General features: G+C 41.0%; 1 protein-coding gene and 1 pseudogene across 1 annotated transcript in view; one reads left to right on the top strand and one right to left on the bottom strand.

The window, feature by feature from the left end:
• The window catches only part of Mosmo (modulator of smoothened), a 58,987-nt gene that overhangs the window by 3,860 nt on the left and 39,033 nt on the right, over window positions 1–16,094 (top strand). The window lies entirely within an intron of this gene.
• Window positions 6,470–6,566, bottom strand: LOC116895098 (annotated as a pseudogene).

Raw genomic sequence — 16,094 nt, 5'->3', positions numbered from 1 at the left:
CTAGAATGGCTTACAATTGATAGGGACTGTCTACGTGTTAGAGAGGCTGGGAGACTGGTGACTGCTCAGTCAGGACTAGATGCTTCAGCAACCCCAGTCTGGCTCTGAAAACCTGGAAGGCCTAGAAGCTGACTTCCTATGGCACCAACAGCAACAAGATAGACACTGGCAAGAAGTAAGTCAGGCAGGCAGCACTGTTTTCCTCTGACCTGTCTAACGGTAGGCTCTCTTTCAGGTGTTACTTACTCTGGGGGAGACTGTCCTTTTTGGATATACCTTCACCCACCAGCCCAAAGATGTGTCCCTTAGCTGGTTTTAGAGGTGGTCACATTGTAAAGATTATCACATTCATTGTGTAGCCCAAGCCAGATCAACCCACAGTCATCCTGCCACCGAATCCTAGGTACCAGGATTACAAGGCCTGTGCCAACGAATGTGGCCACTAGCTTTATCCTGTTCCTATTTTAAATTCATTCAAGGGGAAATGATTAGCTAAAATGTGGCATTAGTGCTTACAGAAGAGGATATTGAAGACTGGCTTATTTGGGGACAAGCACTTTCCTACTATTGGATCCCAAAATGTAGACAGCTCTCCAGTCCTAAGCAGAAGTGTAGGACCTCTGGAAGGAAAGAACAGATATGTCTTCATAGGTAAAAGCCTGGACTATGTGTACCCGGTTTTACACTAACAGATGAAGTCACTCAATCCCTTCTCTCTGCCTTTCCTGCAGCCTTTGACTTTCATGGTTAGAAACTCCCCTGTTTATACTCAATATCTGACATTTCGTGAGGATGTTTTCTTTTTTTATCAAGTCTAAAGCTTGAGAGATAACTTAGGGAATGGAGAGATTTGAGAAAAGAAGTACTTGCTTTCTGGTTCCTGCCATCTTCCCCAAACAAAGCAGTTAAGTTTCACCTAGGCGACTGGCAGGATCGATAGCTCTCTGACGTTCAAGGTGCATACATAGCTCCTGGCCTGTACACCAGGTTAAAACATTAAAATGTTCCTACCTAAGCAGACTCACTTATTCAGTCCTGGAAAATTATTATCGAATAATCATAAAGCCTCTCTTGAGCTGCAGTATCCAGTGCTCACAGACGTGTGTGTGGCGTGAAGCAGCTCTGCCGCAGCATTGCTGAGTGAGCTCGTCTACTAAGAACTTGTTCTGTTGGCCCCAGGGGTGACTCATAGAGAGAGACCAGGAGAGCAGAAGCCTTGAGACCATGTTCTCTGGTTTAGAAAGCATCCGTAATATTTCTTCCTGAGTCTTTTGAGTCTTTCTCCAATAAAATTCTTTTTCAACAACTTTACTGAGATGTAATTATAAAATACTCAGCTTGTGTATACAATTCTGTGGTTTTTGTTTACTCGCAAAACTGTATACCAGTATTACAATGTCAATTTTAGAGTGTTTCCATTATTCCAAAAGCAAGCTCATACCTCTCAGCCGTCATCCTGAACTCCCTCGCCTTAAGCAACTGCTAATCTTTCTGCCTAGAGAGTTGCAGATTCTGAGTAGTTTAGGTAAATGGAATTTTTGTGATTGGCCTTTTCATTTATCTTTTTCAAGTTCATCCATACTGGACTTTTAAAATACTTTTCTTTGCTGAATAACTGTCTGTTGTAGCCATAAAGTACTTTTTATTTACCCAATCATCAGGCAATAGAAGAAAATTCTATAATGATAAAGTAATCCACCAATGTTCTTTTAAAAAGTAACATTCTGGAGCTGGAAAGAGGGCACACTTGCTATTTTTGTGGAAGACCCAAGTTCAGTTCCCAGCACCTATATCAGGTAGTTTACAACTACTCGTAACTAGGCTCAGGGGATCCAACACCCTTCTTTGGCCTTGACAGACATCTGCACTCATGCACACACACACACATTCCACACAAGTATATTCGTATATACATAAGTAAAAAGGAATCTTTTTTGAGTGACATTATCAGAACTTACACATATCAAGTAATAAGAACTTTGGATAAAATTCAAAGACAAGTCTTGTGTTCACAGGATATCCTCAAAGCTTGAAATTATCTGATACTGAATTTCACAGTGTAGACCAGATTTTCTAAAATGAGATTAAGGATCCTGAGCAAAACATTGATTTTTTTTTTTTTTTCAAAACATTGAATCCTTTTTTTTATCGGTACCAACAGAGATGCAACCAGACATTCAGTCTACCAGGCCTGAAAGTGTTGTAGGGACAATTGGTACAAAGAGCATGGACAGAAGGCAAAAATAATGAGAAACCATTAAAAGAAGGAATTCAGAAAAAAACTGCCGAGCGATGGCTGCCTGTGTGCTCATTAGATCAGTGGCATCTGCCATCGCCCCTCTTAAAACTGGCCTAATAATAGTCACAAGCGTCAGTTCTCTACTCTTTAGCCCAGAGTGACAAAGCCAGTGTCATTTTAAATTGTTTGTGTGGTAAATGTGGGTTTGTTGTGGGGTTAGTTGCAGTAAGATGGCTGGCTCAGTAGGATCTGGAGCAGGTAGATTGAGGTTTTCATTTTTGGGGTCCCCGTGTTGAGTGGCATGTAGCTATCCCTCAGTTGTAAAATGAAGGTGATCGCTTAGTTCAAAAGATGACTACTAGCTGGCCCCTGGCCACCACTTTGGAGGCAGAGAAGGCAGAGACAGGCAGATTTCTTAAGTTCAAGGCCAGCCTGGTCAAAGTGAGTCCCAGGACAGCCAGGGCTGCACAGAGAAGCCTTGTGCCAAAAAACAAAACAATAACACAAAATATGATTATTTTAAAAAATGTAGCATGTGAGGTATCAGCACACTGCCTGATAGACAGTACATGCCTAGATTATTAGTCACAGTTGCTACTATTACATAGAAAGCCAAAACATCTGGCATTTGGAAGATTGTTCTTTTGTATTATCTGTCTTGTTTGTTTACTTTTGCCCTGCCTTGTTCCAAAAAGAGATTTAAGGCAACATGGTGTGTCTCCAGTTGAACGTTCTTAAAACCCAGCTGGTCCAATCTGGGCAGAAGGACTGCACAGTAAGCGCAGTGGCAATAGAAACTTAACGGGACACACGTAAGCACCCAAACCGAGAGTGCCTTGGCTTTATGTGTATCTGAAAGACAGTACAGAATTTGTGTAGGTGAGAGGCAGCCAAGCAGTGTAGGAAGGGTGCACAGGTTTGGAACAAAGCAGCATGAAGTTGCATCCATTGTCACTATGAGCCAAGCCATCTTTTAGACAGATTGCAGGCTTTTTTTTAAAGGGTCTCATGTGTTCCAAGCCGAGGATCATCTTAAACTCCCTATCTTCTGTCTCTGCCTACCAAGTGCTAGAATTATAGGTGTGACTACCACTGTGGCCGAGATAGGTGTAGACAATTCTTTTTTGTTTTCCAGAGCTTTTGTCATATGAATGTTAATTTATTTTCCCCTTACTTCACTGCATATAGTTAACCGAGGGCATCACACATACCGTGAGGGGACATTTGGGCATACAGTGAAGTGTTGCTGTTTGTGAAACTTATTGCATTGTAAATCGAGACTTTCAGCAAATACATGGAACACACACACACACACACACACACACACACACACACACACACACACACACTGACCTTATGCCTTCCTCCTGTTCCCCATAGCTCAGGTCACACAGTGGCAGCCTTGTAGGTGTCAGTTCATAGTGACACATGTAGGTGTCAGTTTCACACTCAGAGCTTTACCTGCTCACAATGTCTCAGTTATCAAAATGTTTTCTAATTTGTGCCACTGCTAGTTTTTGTTTGTTTTAAGTACTTATCCTGCTAAGCAGCTAGCCCCTAAAAAGCCTAATAATTACAGAAGCCCTTGCACTTTGTCATAAGAAATTGGGGGTGATTTTGTGTTTTGACCATAGTCTAGTAAAGAAGTGTCTGGATGGGAGTCTGTCTTCATCACTGATCTGTGCTGCGCTTGCTATGTGCTCTGTTGTTAAATGTTATTTACGCTGAGTACTTGCCAGCTTTTCATCAAGCGAGTAGAATATTATGTTCCTCTGAGACTGACTGCTTCAGAATTGACAGAAGAGAGACTGTGGGTACATGTTTCTTTGCGTTAGCACCAACCAGCATGTATGCTTTGCTTCTATAAAATTTCAGTGTATGACCCCAGTTCAGTTTTGAGGCAGACATTTCTTTGAATTACTGCGTTAATTGATTTATTTTTAATTAGAAATGGGCTACACTTTTATGTGACTCAGCTATAAATAAAATGTCACATTTGGCATTTTGACACTTGCTGCTGTATATATTGAGCAAAAAGGCAGCTGCCGACTTTTAATATAGAGCCGTTCAACTGAGGCCCATATCCTATAGTCAGAGTAACAAGAGTACAGAAAAACTGCAGTTGGACGAGTCAGATGAGAACGTGGAGGAGCAGTTTGCTCCTTTGCTCTTCTGTTCTTCTGTCTGTGGTACTGTTGACCTTGGAGTGTCACTGGGCCAGCTTTTCACTAGATACAAGTTTTTTCTAAAGAGTAGACCATGTTCCCATCAGTTATGCTAAGCAGTTCTCTAACTTGGAATGGCAAGACTCAAAGGCTTCTTAGATTATCAAAAATATGGCTATTTCCTTTATAAATTGACATCATTTTGATGAAGCAAATGTTTATCTTACCATGAACGTTCCTTGCTGCTCCCTTGGGCATTCCCTAAATCACTGGACGCGTTTCCATTCTTACAACAAAGGCTATTGAAGTATTTGTGGTTTAAAAGGAGCTTGTGCTGAATATTCACGAGGATGGTTTTAATTAAAAACTACCTAATTTATTGTATGGGTGTTTTCCCTGCTTATATATTTGTGTACCTAGTATTTTTGGAAGGCAGAAGACGGTGTTTGAGCTCCTAGAATTGGAGTTACAGGTGACTGAGCTGCCATGTGGGGACTGAGAATCAAACCCAAGTCCTCTGAAAGAGCCACCAGTGCTCTTAATCACTAAGCCATCTCGTCAGCCCTGATTTATTGTTCAGATTTATTTATTTGATCATGTGAATGTTTTGCCTGGCTCTTCATATGTGTACCACTTACATGGCGAGTGCCCACAGAGGTCAGAGGACTCAAGATGCTCTGGAACTAGAGTTGCAGTGTTTTGAGCCACCAAGAAACTGAATTCAGGCCTTTACCTGAACAACAGGTGCTTTCAACCATTGAGCCATCTCTCCAGCTCCTATTCAGAAGGATTATATTGAAGCACACGAAAAAAAATTCCTTGAAATACCTGTATTCTGTAAGAATAAAATAGACCAGATGGTCAGAAAGGAGGTGTAGTTTGAACCTTACAAGTGATACATTTAATAATGAGTATTTAAATACTGAAGAGGCCTTCTACATTACTTGTCCTTGGAGGTGGAACTGCATGAGTAAAAGAGGTATAGCAAAGGCTTTTCCATTCCAGTCCACTTCTCTCTACATTGCTGCTAAACTTATCTCTTCAAAGTACAAGTATAACCATAGTAAATACTTAACATAGCACTCTGTGGCAGATACTGTTCCGGGCTTTCTGTGTTAACTAATCCTTATATAAGAGCTGCGGTTCACCCTACAGAGAGACGGGAGTCATGTGACTTGCCCACAGAGCTGATCTTGGCCTTTACCGCATGTGCTTGAGCAGACACCATGAGCACACCTTCTGCATCTGTAAAGCATCAGGCACTCCACAGTTATCAGAGTGTGGCTCCACTTTCCCTTCAACCTCAGTCCCTCTTCTCCTTACAGAGTCTGTATTCTAACCCACTTCATTACTGTGTCCTAAGTACAACTCTTTTCTTATCTCAGAGCTTTTACTTATGTTTTCTCAGCCTACAAAGCAAAGCCCTCATGCTCATTCTGGTCCCTATCTTATCTGTGTCTTGTCTATCTGTCAAGAATCTTCAGCTGACATGAAGTCAGCTATGCTATCCCCTTAATAACTGTGCATTTCTCATGGTATCATGTCTAAGTCACAGTTATTTGTGTTTCTTGCAATGTTTTTTCAGTATAGATTTTTCTTGTTTTCCTTTGAGACAAATCTTCCACAGTAACCCTGTAAGTCACTATGTGGCCCAAGCTGTATTTGAACTCACTGCAATTCTCCTGCCCCAGCTTGCCTAGACCTGGGATTTCAGATGTAAGCCACCACACCCATCTAACTAGCATTGACCAAAATAACCAATCAACCTATAGAGCTTTCACCTTACACTGTTTTAAAGTTGCGAATGTAAACCAAGTAATGTATCTGCTCCTTTTAGATACATTATCTATTCTTTTTAGATACATTAGCTGGTCTTCATTTGGAAAATAGGGTATAGCTACCCTGTAGTCATTTGCAACTTTAAAACTGTAAGCTGAAAGCTCTATAGGTTGATTGGTTATTTTGGTCAATACTAGTTAGATTTCTAAACTAGCCCCTAAGACCATGCTGTAGTTGTTTACTTCTATAAACAAACACAGTGCAATATTGTAATCCCCTCCCCCCTTTTCTCAGTGTCAACGTGCTAGCATCCTAACAAGGTTTGTGAGAGCAACATGTCACGCTGTGGCATGAGCACTCCAATGTTCACTCTTATAAACCATTTGTCCTCAGTTTTCCTCCAATCCACTTGTTTGATTTCAGGGCTTAAAAACATTTGTCCTTTCTGGTACATACACTTCACTGAGGGTTGGCTTGGGTTGGGTTTCGGTTGGATTTGGGTTGGTTTGGTTTGGATTTTTGTTTTCCAAACAGAATCTTACTTTAATCTTACAGGCTCTAGCTGTCCTGGAACTTACTAAACTCTGTAGACCAAGCTGTCCTCGAACTCACACAAAGCTGCATGTCTTTGCCTCCCAAGTGCTGGAAGTCAAGGCATGCACTACTACACCTAACTACCACACCTAACTACCACATCTACCTACTACACCTAACCACTACACCTACCTACTACACCTAACCACTACACCTACCTACTACACCTAACCACTACACCTACCTACTACACCTAACCACTACACCTACCTACTACACCTACCTACTACACCTAACTACTACACCTAACTCGAGGTTTTTTTGTTTTTTGTTTTGTTTTAAGTTCCACACTTCTTTATGTTTTTAGAAACAGGGTCTCATGTAGCCTTGCTTGATCTTAGACTTAACTATAGCCAAGCTTGACTTTAAACTCTTATTTACAAACCTCACCCACGAAACAAGTTTCTCTATGTAGCACTGGCTGTCTTGAAACTCAGCTCTGTAGACCAGGCTGGCCTGGAACTCAGAGATCCACCTGCTTCTGTCTCCAGTGCTGGGATTAAAGGCGTGCACCACCACTGCCCAGCTCTTAACAAATTCTTTTTAAAAATTTTTTAAATTATGTGTATTGTAGGAATGTACACGAGTGCAGGTGCCTGTCAAGACCAAAGGTTCGAGATCCCTCTGAAACTGGAGTTCGTGGTGGTATAAGACACCCAACATGGGTGCTTGAATTCTATGGCAGCATGGGGAAAAGACAAAGACTTGTGAGAAAGCAAATAACTAATGAGAAGTAGACTGAAAGAGAAGCAGGCTCACAGAAAAGGGGCTACTGTACCTGCAGTCTGTAGTAACATGGGCAAAGATGGTCATTCTGATTACAGAAGTGAGTGGGTCTCTGAAAACACTAGAGAAATAGCAGCTCAGTTCAGCAGGCTGTGCATCAAGCCAGCGGGAACTGAGCACTGAAAACGGCATTTTCAACTGGGTATAAGCTGCTTGAATACTCAGGCTGGGAACAGTGAAATTGGGACCTCTGCAAAAACCGTGCATGATCCTATCTACCATCTCTCTAACGCCGGAGTGACTCTTATGGACTGGCAGACTGGGCACCTTTTAGAATCAACTCTGAAGACTTCGGTGGATTCTGATTAGGAGGCAAACCCTCCTGCTATATCAGATGGCATGGAGAAGTTGAGAGGACTGTTTATAGTGTCCGCCTGTATCCATTTACAATCACGCTTGTACTCCATCTACAGTGTCTGCTCTCAATGATCCAACTGGCACTTAAGATTTACTGGTCTCTGAACCCCCAGTGAACGTGATTGGGGAGGGTGGTAATGGGGGGAGGATGGGGAGGGGAACACCCATAAAGAAGGGGAGGGGGAGGGGTTAGGGGGATGTTGGCCCGGAAACTGGGAAAGGGAATAACACTTGAAATGTAAATAAGAAATACTCAAGTTAATTAGAAAAAAAAAAAGATTTACTGGTCTCGGTGTGAGTACCTTTCTAGTCATCTGGGGTGGTAGTTACATTGTGGGTTTCCTCCTACTGTGCTATTTCTTTTATTAATTTTTTTGCCTCTGGAAGTAGTTTACAATACCTTTGTCCCTTTTTAGCTCAAAGTTGAATAAAATAGCACGTTGCTTACCTATCATCTCTCACTGTTCCCTGCCCTTAAGAGCCAGTTGCAGCGGGTTCCCAGCCTGAGTATTCAAGCAGCTTATACCCAGTTGAAAATGCCGTTTTCAGTGCTCAGTTCCCGCTGGCTTGATGCACAGCCTGCTGAACTGAGCTTCTATTTCTCTAGTGTTTTCAGAGACCCACTCACTTCTGTAATCAGAATGACCATCTTTGCCCATGTTACTACAGACTGCAGGTACAGTAGCCCCTTTTCTGTGAGCCTGCTTCTCTTTCAGTCTACTTCTCACTAGCTATTTGCTTTCTGACAGAATTCCAACTTGTCCATCTGTCTGAATTTTCAGTCACTTCAATAGGATTTAAAGAAAGGCTTTTTAATAAATGTTAATTGAATTTATTGGCTTATGCAGTTGGTTTGGACTAATATTCATACATGCATATACACATGAAGGACAGTACATATATGTCTAGTATCCTTGAAATTTTTGTTTATCATGGTAAAGTTTGATATAGTATGGTAAAGTTTGATATAGCATCTTTTTCCTAAGGATGCATATATCTTACTTGTACCATAAGAGGTTTAAGTTCTGTGACATTTTTAACAAGAACATGTGTGTGGTTAGGTAATAATTCAAGGGAAAGGCATAGAAGAGCACACTGTAGTCCCAGCATTTGGATCATGGACAAAGAGGAGGAGTACAAGTGAGAGGCTACCCTGGTCCACACAGTTCAGACCAGTTAGGGATTCAGAGCAAGACCCTGTGTTGGGGGTGGGTGTGGATTAGATGGGTTTACATTCAAATAGCAATGTCCTGAGGAGGGCTCTTTAAACACTTTGTACTTAGTAACCCTGCTGCACCAGGACCCCACATATGTACATGTATTGGTTACTGTTCCTCATCACTTTGACAAATATCTGACAAAAGCAGCTTAAGAAAGGAAAGGTTTGTGTTGACTTACAGTTTGAGGGTTTGGTCCATCATGGTAGGGAAGGCATGACACCAGCAGCATGAAGCATCTGTTCACATTGGACCTGCAGGCAGGGAGCAGAGAGGTGAGCTCTGGTTCTCAGCTCACCTTTTATTCAGTCAGGGACCTTTGCCCATGGTATGGTGTGACCCACATTTAAGATGGGTCTTCTGATGTCAACCCAATCTAAAACTCCTTATAGACATACCAGAAGTTTATCTTGTTAATGAGTCTAGATCCTGTTACGAGGACAATATTAAGCATCACAATAGATAAATGGAAAAAGTGTGCAGGGGTTGGGGATTTAGCTCAGTGGTAGCGCTTGCCTAGGAAGCATAAAGGCCCTGGGTTCGGTCCCCAGCTCCAAAAAAAAAGAAAAAAAAAAAAAAAAAAAAAAAAAAAAGTGTGCAAATTAAACATTCACTTATAATTAGTCAAAGTTGTTCTAAGATATATTTTTTAAGTGTGTGTGTGTGTGTGTGTCTGTGTCTGTGTCTATGTGCACATGAATGGAATCCCCTGAAGTTAGAGTTATAGGCGGTTGTGTGCTTCCTGACAAGAGTGCTGGAAACCACACTTGGGACATTTTCAAGGGCAGTAACCACTGAGCCATTTTTCCAGTCACCCAAAATTATTTTACAAGAATTCTTTAGTATGCAAATAATTTTACTGTATAACAAAGAAAAAACAAATTTACATATTGATGAGAAGGATGGGCTTGTTTAATTTACATAAAGATTCAGTCTCAGCTGAATATTTGCTAATATAAGGCATAGAGCATCATCAACATTTTCCAGCTGATCAATATTTTGATTTGATGATTGTCAGTGCAGAGAATGCTACTTCACATAAATACATAATACAAAATAGCAGACGTTGGTTTAAGGCCATGTCAGGAATGGTTGGCAGTTCTGTCCTAATCCCAAGCCAAAATCTTTTAATGATTTTTGTTTAATGAAACTGAAGTCAGCATCTCAAAATAGTTTTTAAAAATCAAACATTCTTACACAGTGTAATCCAAAGATAACTTAATTTGATAAGTGCTAAAGAACGCTAACAGGAAAACACTAAAAGTCTTTGTTTTCCATTATGTTCAGAAGTATCTATATATACAATAAAAAATGTAGTTCACAACATAGAGAAGTCTCAAACCTGAGCTGAGGTGTATCATACAGTGTTCTTTTGCTTTACCTGGAAAGACTGCGTTCACTGCAAACTGCAAGTGTGTTTAGAACCAGGGGTGCAGTGAAGTCAAGCAGCACACAGGCCAGCATGGGTAGAAACACCCCAGCTTGGTTATGGGTGATCTTTGCCTTTGTTTTTGTTTACTCGATTTTCAAAAACCTTTTACTGCTAGTCGGTGGTGCCGGGACTTTAATACCAGCACTCAGGAGGCAGAGGCAGGTGGATCTCTGTCTGGTCTACACAAGGAGTTCCAGGACAGCAGTCAGGATTACACAGAGAAACCCTGTCTCGGAAAAAACTAAAAAAGGGGTGAGGTAGGTGGGGGCTGGAGAGATGGCTCAATGGTTAAGAGCACTGACTGCTCTTCCAGGGTCCTGAGTTCAATTCCCAGCACCCACTTGGTGGCTCACAACCATCTGTAATGGCATCCGATGCCCTCTTCTGGTGTGCCTGAAGACAACTACAATGCATTCATATAAATAAAAATAACCCTTTTGTTTTTAACGTCCATACTTCCCATCCCTGAGCTCGGGCTTTCACTGCAGTGCAGAGCAGTTGTAGAAGGGCTGCAGCCTACAGAGGTCACTGTTTCCTTACATTCTTCTTGTCCTTAGTGATATCCCATTAAGGGAATACAACCAAACTTCTTTTTCCAAAAGTTACTGGAGGCTGACTCAGCAGGTAAAGGCTCTTGCTGCCAAGCACAACAACCTAGTCTGGTCGTCAGGACCCACGAGGTGGTGTAAGGAGAGAAGTCACTCCCACAGGCTGTTCTCTGGTCTCCACACGCACACATCCACACATGCACACATGCACACTGTTATCCTCATACACAGGTAAAATAAGTATTTACAATACAGTGTTTTGGTGTTTGTTTGAAGGTGGGTGCCACCACTGCCCATCATGGAACCAGGCTTTTGAAGCTGCCTTAAAGGGTCTCCTTTCCTTTATTAACTTCATTCCCCAAGCCAGGCCTGGTAGTGCATGTCTTTAATCCCAGTGCTTAGGACGCAGACACAGGCCAGTCACTGAGTTCAAAGGCCTACAGAGTGAGTTCCAGGACAGCCAGGGCTAGTCAGAGACACTCTGCCTCCCAACACACACACAAACACACTACCCCCCAAAAAGAATTTCATTCCCTGCAATCATGTCCACCTTTTAAAACTCCGAGTTTATGTGTGATGGAGTTGCTTTCTCGTAGAGACTGATCTATTGATAATTGGAGGTATTGATAATTGTGATTGTGTGACACAATGCAGAGATAAAAGTAGAGTAGTGATAAAGAATAGATCAGTAACCTGGTTTTTTGTCTTTTTGTTTTCATCAGAGATTGTGGGAATGTATTACTGCATAAACCGTTTCCCATTTAAAAAGGCAAATAGAAATAGTGATGAAATAACAGTTGTTGATGAGCGCTGTATCCTGCTAAAAGGGGGTATGAGGAAGGCAGGTAAGTAACTTGGGTAGCCGGGCCATGGTGGAGAGAGAGTGTCCTGAGTCAGTGGATGAGAAGGACAGTGACAAATTTGACTGGCTGTTTCTTAAAGTGTATTATGTAATAAGTCTCCAAATAATTTTTTAAATTACAGCATTTTGAAAGATCTCTTCTTTAGTTAGAATTAAATGAATTTCCTTTATTTTTTTAACCACTCCTGAGAAGTCATAGCAGGGTGTGGCTTTAAAATGTAATTTTATATAATTTATCAGAGAAGTAGTCATGAAGGTCAAAGCCCAAGATTTCTACACACTTTTAAAAGAAAGTAAGAGTTGGCAACTGGATTAATTTTAAAATGTACTTTTTATCAGAACTAAAACTATAAACTGGTATTATAATTCTGTTATTAGGTTGAATTTTTAAGTACATTACTTTAGAATTTTCTGTTCAAAATAGTTCTTTATGGTAAATGTTCCACTTGTTTGTGGTCATCTGTGTTGGTGAAACACTTTGGTTTTGACCTTGGATAAATATTCAAGAAAAATCAAACTGTTGTGCCCAGATAGTCCCAAATCATAAACTTTGTGTAGAAGCAGACGTGGTACATTCCCTAACCAGTTCTTTCTAGCAAACACCTAAGGGTTTAACTTGCTGTTAGGTCCCTTGTTCAGTTATTTTGAGATGTAGATGAGCCCATGGGAAAGATTTTCACTATTGTAGCTCTCAGGAAGCACTCAGTGAAATGACAGCTATTATCCCTCTCCAGCTTTGTGTGTGGTTTATGAGTGTTCTTTATTTTCCTTGTGCATACGTGTATGTGGTGTGTACATGTGTGTATGTGTGTACTGGTATATTGAAGGGCTGTATACATGTTATAGCTGGAAGCCCACCTCAAGCCTGTCCACTCTATTCATTGAGGCAGAGTTTCAGCTGAACCAGAGGGCTCCTATATGTACAATTAGTCTCTCTCGCCATCTTGCTCCTGGGATCCCCTGTCTTCACCTTTGAATGCTGGAGTTATAGGTTGGCCACTATGGCCACATGGCATTTACATGTGTTTGTAGATTCTGAGCTCCAGCCCTCACACTTGCACTTAAAGTTAAGTGCTTTAACCACTGAGGCATCTCCCCAGCCTGAGCAGCCTTTAAATTTCAGTATTAGCATTCTAAGGTAGAATTGAGGACAAAACTAGGTTTCTTTCTGAACCAAAATACTTGAGATCCTGTTTGGGAAGTGAGAAAGAAAACTGCTAAACACCTACTCCACTTGTGCAGTCTCAGGGAGACCAAATCTCTGATTGGTTTCCTGCCCTGCCCTTCAGCAACTTTGCCTCAGTAGGAAAACGTTTCTGTTCCTTTGGAGAGACTTGCCAGGCTAAGCCAACAGGTCATCTCCAGGGTCTTTATTATGGCCATAACCTTTGGGTAGAACATCTGAATATGGTTTTCCTTTTGAAATCATATTTGCATGTTTCTAGATTCACATTGAGTTGTTACTTTCCTAGGTCTTACCATCCAGTTTAAAAAATGTATGGTTTCCATCCAGAAAACAGAAAGTATACATCAAAAAAAATTATTACTTTTAATTAAACTATTCAGATCTTCCCGTCTTGCTTTCAGGTTTTCAGAATGGAATCATTATACTGAATATTTATGCATATGTGTGTACATTCATTCCTCAGTGTCTGGATGACTGGGTTCATGGTCCACAACCATAGTGCTCAAGTCCCTTGTGTAAAACCACATACTATTCACTCATAAACCAGACCATCCTTCTCTCTGCGTTTTCATCTCAGTTATTTACAATGTGTAATACAGTTGAAATGCTGTATAAGTAGTTGTGCATTGTATTGCTGTAGGGATTGAGGCATGGAAAAGTATAAGCCTTTAGTGTCTTCAGTATAGGTGCAGTTTTGTCCCTCCTCTCCTCCCCTTGGATATTTTCAGTATGGGATTGATCGAATCTAAAGCTGTGGAACGTGTATACTGTATATGGCCAACTTTATGCAATCCATATAAGTGTGCCTTTCTTTTGATTATTTATTTGGTTGTATGGAGTAGAAGTTCTAATATATGTGTTGTAACCATTGCAGCCCTGTCATAGATAAGCTGCAGAACTGTGGGACTAAGAAAAGATTTTTTTTTTTAATGTCAGAAGCACATAATTAAATACTCTAAAAATCCAAAGGCTGTTTTAAGTTTATTTCTGAAACAACTGCTTTCTTCTTTAATTGACCTCTAAGCATACTCCGTCCTTTTGGAACTGTTATATGTAATTTACTTAGTTGTATTTCTTTTAATTTTGCTCTTTCAAAAACTTTGCTTTTCACAGGGCTGTAGATCACACAGCTCAAGCTCTGCATTTACCCTCCACTTAGCTTCCCCACCCACCCTGTGAACCTCAGTGAGCGCACGGCACCAGAGCAGTTCTTCCCTGCCCTTCTGTGGTGCTGGTGCTTTAAGAGTCACAAAGGCAGTGTTTAATGCACATTCTTGACATTTTAAATGCCTCCAATTTTGAAAGCATTCTTTCTCGGAGCTGTTAGATCCAAGTATGATTCATAAAATGAAGCAGGGTTCCCATAGTTCTCCTCAGTCGAGTTGCTATTTAGTCTTCTGTCCTTGTCATCTGTCTGGTGGTGAGAGATCAGCTCGCCTTAATGCCCTATATGTTAAGGTCTATGGTTTAAGGAAACTCACTTTGCTTTTGTTTAGAATTCTTGTGTTTTAAACTTTTAGTTTTCCATTGCCTTTTTTGTTTTAAACTTCAGCATATGATTTAGCTGTCAGTTGAACTAGAACTCTAGACACTGAAATCTGCTTGAAAGAGAAAAGGCTGCTGTTGCACTTTTAGGGCTTCTAGGCAGGTGTTTGGATCTCTGTTACCCCCAACCCCATCCCCTTTCACTGATCAGCCATTCTCACAAGTTCTGCTCCTCCTGCACCCCAGCGTATTTTGCAGGTAAGGCTTCCAGTGGAGGGATTAAGAATTTCGTATTAATTAAATTGCCTAATAGCATCAGAAAAATTAGTAATGGTGTAGAAAGGCTGTTTCCTCTGCTCCCTCCTGCCATGCGACCATGCTTCTCCATTCTACCCTCAAAGTCTGAAAATTTCCTGGCAAAATGCTTTCCAAGTTCATTAAATTTGAAGAAAATCTATACAAAGGCCATCACATGTTATTTCAGACTCCAGATGGGATCTATACTAACTGTCCTGATTCATCATTGATAAAAATGCCCCAAGCTAGCATTCTCTTGGGTTTAATCTTGCAGACCTTCCTGTAAGTAGATATTTACAACCTGTCATGCATCACTTGAGGAGAAAATTCAAATATGAAGAAGTATTTGAAAATCAAAACTATTTTCCTTGTCTTTTTGGACTGGCATAGCCATTGCAGTTATGAACTCGCTGCAGCTGTGGTCACCTGTACACAATCAAGCCAACAAGATCAGCCAGAATCCCAGTAAGCAGTACCAATTGGGACTCACTGGATCGCAAAAAACACAGGGAGGGAAGGAGGTCAGTGGAGCAGTCATCAAAGTGGGGTTGGGGGAAGGACGTGTTGCAAGTAGGAAGAGAGTGGGAATGGAAAGATGGAGTGGATCAAGACACATCGTGTGGTGGTTTGAATAAAAATGGCTCCCATAGGGAATAGCACTATTAGGAGATGTGGCCTTTTTGGAGGAAGTATGTCGCTGGAAGTGGGAACTGGGAGGTTCTAAATGCTAAGTCAGGCCCAGCGTCTCTTCCTGCTGCCGCGGATCTGGATGTAGAACTCTCAGTTCCTTCTCCAGCACCATGTCCACTACACACCACCATGGCCTCCTTTATGATGACAAATGGACTGAACCTCTGAACGGTAAGCCAGCGCCAATTAAATGCTTTCCTTTACAAGAGTTGCTGTGGTCATGGTGTCTCTTCACAGCAATAGAAACCCTAACTAAAACACATTCTATACATGCTATGAAATTGTCAAAAGAATAAATAAAAAACTTATTTAAAATCTCCATTTTCAAGTCAATTTAAACATGTATGTGTCTGAATAAAGCTTATCCACATAAGATAGATCATTATTTTTCCATTTCAGAATTTGCTTAGAATGTTTGAACATTAACTACCCTTATGTCTTTTTTCTAGTTAAATTA

The sequence above is a fragment of the Rattus rattus genome, chromosome 2 (assembly GCF_011064425.1).
Source record: "Rattus rattus isolate New Zealand chromosome 2, Rrattus_CSIRO_v1, whole genome shotgun sequence".
In the NCBI taxonomy this organism is placed as follows: domain Eukaryota; kingdom Metazoa; phylum Chordata; class Mammalia; order Rodentia; family Muridae; genus Rattus; species Rattus rattus.
Note: the sequence above shows the minus strand (reverse complement) of the source record. Positions and strands in the feature narration are given on the sequence as shown.